Here is a 10,612-nt window from a genome sequence, read left to right as displayed (position 1 = left end):
TTAATTTGTGAAAAATACTTAGTACAGTGCCTAGAGTAGTTCTACATTAAATGGTTACTGTTACAATTATCGTATTCCTAAGTGGGAATAGGGCTTACTTTTCTTTTTTATATCATGCTTCCATTTTTGAATTATTCTTACCTTTTTGTATCATTTTATCTGTATCATTCTTAGCACATTTCCCTCTGAGGGCAATTTTAAGAAATATACCATACTTTTCAATAATCAAGGATAATTTGTATAATATGTTCTAAAAAGGCTTGGAAGAGAATTCACCTTGTAAATCCATCAGGCCCAGGTGTGCTTTGAAGGATTTTTTAAAAAATATTTGTCCTGTTTTCTTCTGTATTTATTAGAATATGTCCAAATAATTCTGACAATTTTGTCCATGTGAAAAAAAAACACTGAGTTTCAGAAATTTTCTTTGCAACCTGAGAGTTGTTGATCAATTTATCATCTATGCTTGCAATTTGTTTCTGCATTCAACTAGTTACTAAATTGCCTTATAGTTTCTTCTGTAAGAATACAGTCTATAACATTTTACAGAGGGGTTACCTTGGGAGCCAACATTTACTTGATTGTTTAAACCCTTTTAACAACCAGATTCTGCTTTCTTCCCGTTTATTTAGTAGGAACCTTTGTGTTGAACCCCAAAGTCCAAATTCCCAACTCTGAATGAAAAAGACTCTTCAGGAATGAATGAATAATCAGTGTCTTTAGCTCTTGAACCACCCTTAAACGGCCAGAGGCCTCTGTATGGAATGACCACAAATACTGCTGTGGGGCTGGAGCCTGTGGAGCCATCGCTAGAACACAGCAGTAGCAAATAATACTCTTGTTGATAGGCTAGTGAGAATAATTCCACAAGTTCAAAACAGAAAAACATGTTTGACCTTTTGTCCATAGCACGGCCTTGCATGTATGTCCAATAGTACACGTTGACTGTCTGCTTCAAAGAATAATAAATGAGTTATGTGGCTTAGCAGAGGAGTAAAAGGATAATTCTGATCGAATATGTTGAAAGTTCAAAAACTTCTCAAGACCCTGGTTCACTCATATATGCGTGAGTTTAACTTTTCACCTATGCGACATCTTTAAAAACACAGCAACATTTGTTTGGTGGTGGAGTACAATAATCCTTTCATTATTAAACCATCACACAACTTTTAGAATTCTTTCCTACATCAAAGTTAATTATATTTATTGGAAAACATGCTACTTGAGAGGTTACTACATCCTTACCCAGAATCCTAGCCTTACATTTGTGTAAGTGTCCATCTCAAGCGTTAAGACATAGAGCAGAGAAAGCATGTCCCCTAGGTTTGTTGAAATGTTTGCTTACACACCTGCATTTGACTGGGTAGGAGACAAGGACGGGACTTTCTTCTTCTTCTTCTCCTTTTTCCCTTCTTCTTCTTCTTCTTCTATTATTATTATTACTATTATTATTATTATTTGAGACAGAGTCTCACTCTGTTGCCCCAGCTGGAGTGCAGTGGCATGATCTCAGGCTCAAGCGATCCTCCTGCCTCAGCCTCCTGAGTAACTGGGACTACAGGTGCGTGCCACCATGCCCAGCTAATTTTTGTATTTTTAGTAGAGATGGGGTTTCACCATGTTGGTGAGGCTGGTCTGGAACTCCTGACCTCAAGTGATCCACCCACCTTGGCCTCCCAAAGTGCTGGGATTACAGGCGTGAGCCACTCCACCCAGCCAGGGACTTAATTTTTCAATCCGAGTTGCAAGACACTGACTTTTGAAGATCCATCAGGACAGTGGTTCTCAGGTGATCTCAAAACGCAATGGGGGAACAGGTATACGTATTCTGAGACTATAATGTACATACATTATTGTAAGAATTCATCTTGCATATCAGTCAGTACACGACCCTATTTTTCCTGGGTCGTGCCACCAATTATGCCTAAAGAGAAGAACAGAAGAGAAAATGTTGGCTAGCTCTAACTACTCTACTAAAATGGAAAGAAGGTAATTCCAAGGTAAGTCCTCCCCAGAGAGCAAATGGGCCTTTTTAAAACGCCGAGGGGAGGGAATAGCAATTTCTTAGGGCCTTTGACAACATTCCCCAGTGGCCTGGTGGCATGGAAATTTGCCTAGCTTCATTTGTGGAGGTCATGCCACCCTGGATAAAAGGAAGGCAGTTTACCAGGCTAAAATTTGTTTATAAGGTTTCTTTCCCCTCCAGTGTGGGAAAGAGAGAATAATAAAGTCTCATTTGCAAATTTCACTGGCCAGAAATTAAAAGCAAGAGACAATGTTGAAGCTATAGTATCCCCAAAAATAGCAAATTGACCTATTTATGCCTTAAATTTAAGACAAAACAATTATTTCAGCAGTTCAATAAGATTGAGCCAGTTTTTGTGTTATTAGCAAAACCCCGAATGTCCCACAGGAGATGTGGCTTGCAATGGTGGACAGAGGTAAGAGAACTGGTGTTGACCCAAGTTACGTTTAATAATAAAGACTCCTTTGTTGACTCACTGTGATAACAGTTCCTCATTTGTTAGATCATTGGGTATAAAGTTATGTAACTCAGCCATGCCCTTCTCTCTAGCTGACTGTGGTAGCCAACACTGCCTACTTTTTGCTGTGGTAGATCTTGGGACTGCCAAACCCACTTCCTGTATGTCAGACACATTTGACTTTTACAGCAGTTCAGGCAGTTCGGCAAATTTGAAGGAAGGTGGGAAGAGGTGGTTAGGAAAGAGTCTTTTCCCCCTTTTCTCAAATAACTAGAAACTCCTACTCTCTTGACTTATGCTAGGTTTCTACCCAGTATAACAAAGTATCGGACACCATCCCTGCGCATTGTCCCAATGACTTTCACGATACTTGCCAAAACCATCCGGGGTTTTCTCAATTATTTGAAGGGCAGTTTGTACCCAGTCTTCTCCCAACCATTACCATCCTACTTTATTATCTTGCACTTAACAAACAGATCGATTTCTTGCCTAAAATTAGCTGGAGAATTCTATTTGGATCAGTCCATCAGAATTAAAAAGTATAATTAGCCTGAGAATTCACTCCACTTTTCAACCTAACTGCTGCTTAAATATCTCCTGCAATGTTTTGCACTTTGTGCAGAGCATGTACAACTCTGTCTCTGGGTGAAGTAGTTGATTACAGGAAAGCAGCCATGAATTGCTATGAGCTTGTCACTGACGATCCTGCATATGTGTGCGTTATCAACTACAATTGTCTTCGTAAAATTAAATAAAAGCACGCATTTATTATTGTGGGGCTCCAATTAAGGGACAGCTGGTGCTCCTATTACACTTGCATTAAATCGAAACTTGTAATTTCCCTGTGCAGATGCACACTTTTTAATCAAGATATAAAATTGCATTTGCTTTGTCCATTTTCCAAAGTATCTGGAACCTTACCTCAGGGTTCCTCTTATCCTGCAAACTCCGTGGAAGAAGGGGAACAGATTGCACTGATCAGCATTTCCCTGTCTGAAATTATTAGAGGGAAATAAACGATTGGGGCATTTATGAAAGATAAAACCCCCAAGAAGGCAGCTGGTGAGTATGAATGTATTTATTTAGCCTGTAGCGAGTGGACTTATTTATCGACTAAGATCAATTTTGAAAGGACCCATTTCGCCTCACCTGTCTGGGAAGTGTCTATGAGCGTCCCGCTGTGAACCACACTGCCTTTGTCACTGGCACTTCAGTTTGCCAGAAACTTTGCACCCCTACCCCAACCTCGCCTCTGGGGATGTGTGCCTGCTTCGTTTGTTTTCGCTTTTGTAAAATCTGAGCGTTATGATTTGTCCCCCTTTCCCTTCCTAATGAAATGACAAAGGGTCTGTGCAGCGGGGGCTGGGCCGCTGGGTTTGGGGGCGAGGCGCCACACCCCCTGAGAATAAAGCCCGCGCTGCACTCTCGGAGAACCAGGCACGAGTGAGCGAACCACACAAAGAATATATTTCGCGACGAAACAGCGCCCTACAGGAAGAAAGTGCCCGCACTCCGAGCGTGAGCCGCAGCGCGACTTTTTGGCGCTCTTCGGGAGCAGTGAGAGAGAGGCGGAGGCCAGAAAGTCCGGGGTGGGCGCGTGAGCCGGGGTGGCCCTTGGCCGCATTCCCGCCCGTCCCGCAGCGGCGCGCGGAGCCAGGTGAGGTTGGCGGCGGCGCCGCACTACCTGGCCGGGCGGGGCGGGGCCGGGCGGCCGCGTGCGCCGCTTCCGAGTCCGGCGCTCCGGATGCCCGCGCGCGGCTCCGCTGGCCCGCGGAGTTTCGCGGGAGTTTCCGTTTTGGCGCCTAAAGCCCCTCGCTGGCGCCGTTTCCCTCCGCGTGCCGCGTCTGTCCGGCGCGGGACGCACGGAGGCGCGGCCACGGCCCGGGCTGCCTGGGGTCGGCGGGGCTGCGCGAGGGGACGTCTGGCGTCCGGCGGAGGGCACTGGCCTGGGAGGAGGGCTCGCCTTTGGCAAAGGCCGGGCGGGGTTGGGACCGGGGTTGCTATGGTAGCTGCGAGCCCGGGCTGGAGCCCCACGCCCGCCCTCCGCGAGGGAGCTGGGGCGCTCCGAGGTGTGCTCCGAGTGGACTGAACCAAGAGCCTGGGAGGAGCGGGTAGGGCTGGCGCGTGGCCTTGTCCCCTCCTCCCACAGCCCGCCGGCCGGCCCCGGGAAGGGGCCCCGAGGAGCCCAGAAAAGAAAGTATTCTGGCCCCTGGAACCGAAAGGAGTCTTGCAAAAAGCACGAAGGGGTCAAGGGGGCAGAAGGGAGAGGGGGAACCGTCGCCTCCTTCCGAGAGTCCGCGTGCGCGTGTCTGTAGACTTGACATTTTATACCCCAGAGCGGCCGACTTGGAGCCGGGTTGCAAGTCCCAGCCCTGAAGTTCTGGAGGTGGGGCGGGCTTTAATTTGCTTATATCTAATGATTTCAGGAACCTCGCTTTAAAATGGCGGCATTCAGTATGCACCCCTGCTAAAGGCTCTCCCGGCACCGGGGCCACCTCGCGCAGCACTGCTTTTGCTTCTGCCGCTAACAGATGGCATGTGCCGCTGTCGCTGCCACTGCCCCTTCTGCTGCCGCTGAGAGCAGGGCCCCTTAGCCTCTGGGTTTGCGCTAGCAGCGTAAGGTAAGGCTGGAGATGAATTGGGATTTGTAAGAGAGGCTGCCTTCCTAGGACGCCGAGGAAATAATGGCTTTTAAACTTCATTTTACAAAATAGCAAACAGAAGGAAAAGTCATCCTGCAACTTTGTTGCGATTTTAGAGCTTTGATCATTTTCCTTCTCCTTTCCTCCTCCTCCTTTTTCTTCTTCTTTCTCTTCCTCCTCCTCTTACTTCCTTCCTTTCTTTTTTTCTACTTTCTTCTTTTTAATTTAAAGGAACTTTTTGCATGGCATATCATCAGCAAATGCTTTTTAACAACTAATTTCCCCATTTTCACGCGATATCGTGAGCAGTGCCACAGCTTCCTTGCAGAACCTTGTCTCTTCCTGCCCTGAGTCAACACATTTGGGCAGCTCGCTTTTACTACTGGGGTTTGAAGGGCATGAGAGTACATTTTAGGAGACTATTAAAAAGGGAACTTTAGTTTTTAACACTCACACAATAAGCTTTTATGGTAAGAAAACGAAATTAAACCCAGACGAGTAATGAAAGTTGACATTTAAGTGATTCTTTGTTGTAGTTTCGTAATTAGGGTAATAGACCTACTGTGTGTTTTTCTGAGCACTCTTAGATAGCTAGCTAGCTAGCTAGCTAGCTAGATAGATGATAGATAAAACAGATAAATTAATTGTGGCTCTAATTAAAGTAATATGTTTTAAAGGAGTTATTTTCTCCTAGATGTTCTTACGTCGTTTGTAAATTGAGCTGGGATCCCCACAGCCTCTCTGTATTTGTGGGTAGACTTCATGGGAAAGAATCAATTAAAACAAAACTTGCAAGATTTAATTTTGAAATGATTGGTACTTTTTTTATTAAGCGGACTCCCTGCTTTAGTGAATAAACGTTTGGGTGATTACTGATATAATGTTTGAAAACAGATTGTTGGTATGTGGGAATGACTAAACATCCATGCTTGATACAATTTATCTGAATTTTGTTTTGTTTTGTTTCCCCCTCCAATGAAAGGTAAATAGATAATGAGGCTTATCAGACACCTTGGATTTTTCCTGATTATATTCCCATCTTCTCCTTGGCCCATGAAAATCTAATCCTGAATGTTTAACTACTTTTTAAAATAATTTTTAACTTGTTTCTAATGTGCGATACTTTTGGGGGATGCTTTCATATTTACCAACACTTCTTCAAATATAGCCTAAAATGGGCTTCTGCCCACAGCTCAGCTGATAATATTCTATCGCTGTTCACTCCTTCTCCCAAAGCAGTAGAAACTACTTGGTTGGCAGACGCTCTGCTACTAAATTTAGCAAGTGTGTGGAAAGGGAGAAAAATATTGTTTTGCCCTTATTAAAGCATGGTGCAGTTTTCTGCCCAGGTGCTATAGTCTATCTAGAAACAAACAATCAAACTGTTTACAATGGAATTACTATACAAAAAATTTTCAGCAGTTTTTCATATTATTATTGAAAGAAGTATGGGGGCAATTCATTGCTTCATGTCTAAAATGAGAGTTCCTGCAGGTAGAGCAATAAACACTTGCATTTTGGTAAAGGGAGGATGAGAAAAAGCAACTTCTCCCATTTTTAGTGATTATGGACTTAGATCCCAGTTCAGTACTGTTTGCTTCCGGATGTGCTACCTTGCTGCTAAAAGACCGGACCAAATGCATCCTTAAAAAAAAAAAAAAGAAGAAAGAAAGAAAGAAAAGTGAAAATACTAAACCTTGAGGCCAGAATAGACAAGCTACACTGGTGTCAGAGAAATTAGGAGGAAATTTTGCCAGTTAACATTCTGCTGCCTCATGCAGTGATGAGATTGGAGACCTTATATGAAAACATAAGTGAAGGAGTTTGTAAAAAAAAAAAATGTTTTGAGAGATAATTGATATAGTGCTGGGCTAGAGGTGGTGACTGCATGTTTTGCTCTACTTCTAAGAGCTACTTCATTTCTCTAATTTCCTTTGCTACTTTAAGCAATCGTAATGACTCCCAGGACTATTATAAAGTACCTTTTTTTCCCTCAACTGTCCACTTCAGGCATTTCACAACAGCTGCTTTTTATGATTATGAGCTGGTAGCAAAGTACCTTTGGTATTCTCTTGCACCACCCTCTACCTAGATAATGCTTTGCACAAACTAGGTGCTTAATAAATGTTATATTAAAAAGAAAAATGAATAGCTTATAAACTCACAGCGGAATAGATTTTGGGTACAGCTTTTAATTTAAACGGAAGGCATTTTTGTGCACTCACAAGAACCTAAACATTCAAAGAAGATTAGAATGTACATTCCCCCTAGTTGTCTGCATTGTATTTGCTTCTAAAGGGTTCTCTTGCCTCTCATTGTACTTCCAGGCACTTGTATACTTCATGCTTTTGACCAGTAGGTGTATTATTATCTCTCCAGCTTCACTGTGATACTTCCCAGTATCACAGCAGCTTGGGAATAAAAAAGGTTTTGTCTTTTGAGTGATTGTATAGTACCACACATACTGGAACAGTGACAGTCTCTTGACTGTTGTGCAGATGTTGACAGTATAGTTAGTACAGTTTTGTTCTCCACCCAGCTGCCTTTATGTGTGAGGGAGGAGGGGAGGGAATGGAGTGAGAAGCTCTAAAATGATGAAGATTTATATTGACAACATTTTACTTTTATTCTGCTTATAGTACAATAAATTCAGGAAGGTGGCAGAATTTTTCTGTTTTCAAATAAATAATGTTGCCTGATAGGCTTACAAACAGGGATTGGGGCATAGCTGACAGTACATAAGTTATAGTACATTTTTGACAAGTAATTTCATCCTGTAATTAAAGTTAGATAATGGTCACTGCCATGTTAACACTATCAAGTGTCTGTAAGAGCATGAAGGCTACACTCACCTTTACTTCATCAAGGTCCTTCCATGCTGGTGAGTTTTCTTACGACATTGTCTACTAGGCAAAACAGATGGATTTTTCCTCATTCAAATGTATGTGATATCAAGAACATAGAAATCAGAAGTTGTGTTTGTGGGGTTTTTCTGCCTTTCTCTAGGTGTGATATAGCTCTCACTTCAAATATAGAAAGAAAACCCGAGCCTCAGCTAAGATGAGATGGACACTTTTCCTGAAAGAGAAGAAACTGTGTCTGGGAGCAAGTTGTTTAATTGTCAATTAACCAACCAGCAAACAAACATAAATTATAACTGAAAGAAAGCAATTAGATCTTTAATAATGTGGGCTTTTAGGTCTTAAGGATACCAGATGGTTCCATGACATTCTGTTCTTCCTAAATGGTTACCTATTGCCTCAAGATAGCCAAATGACAGTGTTGGAAAGACAACTTTGAGAATTAGGATAAATAAGGTATCAGTTGTCTTAATGGATGTTAACAACATCCACATGACCTGAAAGGGATAAGAAAATATTTTTTCAGACCATTGTAGTAAAAATGCATTATTAACTCATCATTTAGATCTGCTTGGTATTAGATTGAGTGACGTTGTTTTTAAAAGATTGATGGAGAAAACTATCCAATCTGGGAAGTAGGACCTTATCATTTTTATTTGAGAAATAACGGGACTTCCAAATTGCCTGGGCACACAAACACACGTACATGAGTGTGCAAATTAGTGGTCAATTCAAAACAATGTATACAGATGTGCATTGCTTTCTCACTGGAAGATTACAGAAAAATATCTGTTTTTACAGCATTCCTCCAATTCTAAGAATGAAATAAAAAAAGTTCACTGTAAACTATAATAAATATTTGATATAGTGATGTCGCTCTGAGGCTCAGGAAAAGAGCCAGGGCTCTGAATGTTCAACTCCAGGCAGTTAACTTTCAGGAAAAAAAAAAAAAAAAAAAAAAAAAGATGCTTTGCTCAGAACTCAAGAGGAAGCAAGAATAAAAGGAGGCTTGATTTAAGTGTGTGTGTGTGTGTGTGTGTGTGTGTGTGTGTGTGTGTGTTCTCCCTTTGTATGCATATGGTGATTTTCAGGAAGCGCAAGCATAGGACTCAATTTGACATGCTTCCTAAAATATTATGTCAACTCTCAAGTTTTACTTGCATCAGCATTAAGTTGGCTCATGAGGAAAAGGAATGATTTGTTTTCTGATTTGAGGCAGGAGTTTTTTTTGTGCCCAGACAGTGAGTGAACTTGAAGGGCTTAGAAATAAAGGGCCTCCCATTGAGAAAAGGCAACCTGGACAGAAATGCAGGGGATTGGCAGTAGAGACTAGAGGTCATTTGATCTCTTTAAGCCATGGGAGCATCCTGGAGTCTGATAGTTGGCTGGATTTTGTTTTCCATTTAGGATCATTCAAATTAGCTTAAAATTGTCCACATTGGATTCTTGAATCCTGAGCTTCTTGGCATTGCCTTCAACTGGTGTGGAAAATTGAGAAAGGTTTCTTCAGGCTTACTCAGGTTTCCTTGAACGTACCAGTAACTATTCATTAAGCAGAGGTTATTGGGTCTCTTTACCTCATATCCCTAATGCCTGGTAAATAGTAGGTTCTCAGTAAAAGTTTGTTAAATAAATGAAAGACTAGATTAATCTTTCTAACTTGTTTTTGCATGTTACGAACATTCTTCCATGTAGCATTATTTCTGTTTTTTATTGACAAAAGAAAAATCAACACCAATAAGCAGACTTAACACTAGATTGAATGACTGTTCTGCTAGAGGCCACAGTAGCAACTCAAGTCCAGGGAGATGCAAGCAATGCCAGCTTTGGGGCTGAGACCTTGAGGACTAGCCTGAAAGCCAGCTGCTACTTTTCTTTCACCTGTAGTTGCATTTAGAATACCTCCCCCACATCCCAGGGATATCAGTCTTCATTACAAAGAAATGTTTACATAGAAACTGTTCTTTAACTGTTTCACCAGATTAAAAATAAAAAAAAAATGAGAAATACTGTGACTCTGATGCCTCCTGTCATGTATAGTTTAGGAAGTGATGAAGTTACAGACAAAATCCAAAAAGGACACTGGGAGCTGTCTCATTTTCAGTCAGATGTTGATTGCCTATTTAGAGGCTGGATTTGCATAGGTTTTTACTTACCAAGATACAGGTATGAATAGCGCCTCTTTTTATTGTGTCCAGAAAGCAAAGTCCACACAGTAGAAGAGACAAGAGCTGTCATTTCAGATCCACCACAGTCATCTTTTGTGTCCAGAGGATAATCAGTCTTTAGGTTCAGCGCTTGCAATTTCTCCTTATGTGGCAGTACAAAGTAACCAAACAGGAGGTTATGTTGGAGAGTGGCATGGGAGGAGTGGTCTGTTAGCAAAATGAGAGAGTGAAAGAACCAGAGAGCTTACATTTCACCTTTTGTTTTGTAGTACTCAGCTTCTATGCAGGAAAGCAAAACAACACAAAACAAAAGCACCCTGTAGAATATTAACTGGACATGTATCTCATGAAATAATTCCTCACTTAATTTACCAATGGGGAAAATGGGATTGTCACAATATATAATATTAAGGTGGTTGCTTTAAGGTTGGATTCATATACTATACACTGGTTTTTCTGAG

General features: G+C 41.8%; 1 protein-coding gene across 6 annotated transcripts in view; it reads left to right on the top strand.

The window, feature by feature from the left end:
• The first annotated feature begins 3,893 nt into the window (after positions 1-3,893).
• The window catches only part of MBNL3 (muscleblind like splicing regulator 3), a 122,041-nt gene continuing 115,322 nt past the window's right edge, over positions 3,894-10,612 (top strand). For 4 of the 6 annotated variants that reach the window (XM_063660853.1, XM_063660851.1, XM_054472184.2 and 1 more), the window contains exon 1: positions 4,916-5,101. The gene's annotated coding sequence lies outside the window, so the exon portion shown is untranslated. Of the gene's footprint in view, positions 4,138-4,915; positions 5,102-10,612 lie in introns of those variants that run through there. The other 2 variants (XM_063660850.1, XM_063660852.1) reach the window with 2 other exon arrangements.

This window comes from Pongo pygmaeus, chromosome X (assembly GCF_028885625.2).
Source record: "Pongo pygmaeus isolate AG05252 chromosome X, NHGRI_mPonPyg2-v2.0_pri, whole genome shotgun sequence".
NCBI lineage: Eukaryota > Metazoa > Chordata > Mammalia > Primates > Hominidae > Pongo > Pongo pygmaeus.
Note: the sequence above shows the minus strand (reverse complement) of the source record. Positions and strands in the feature narration are given on the sequence as shown.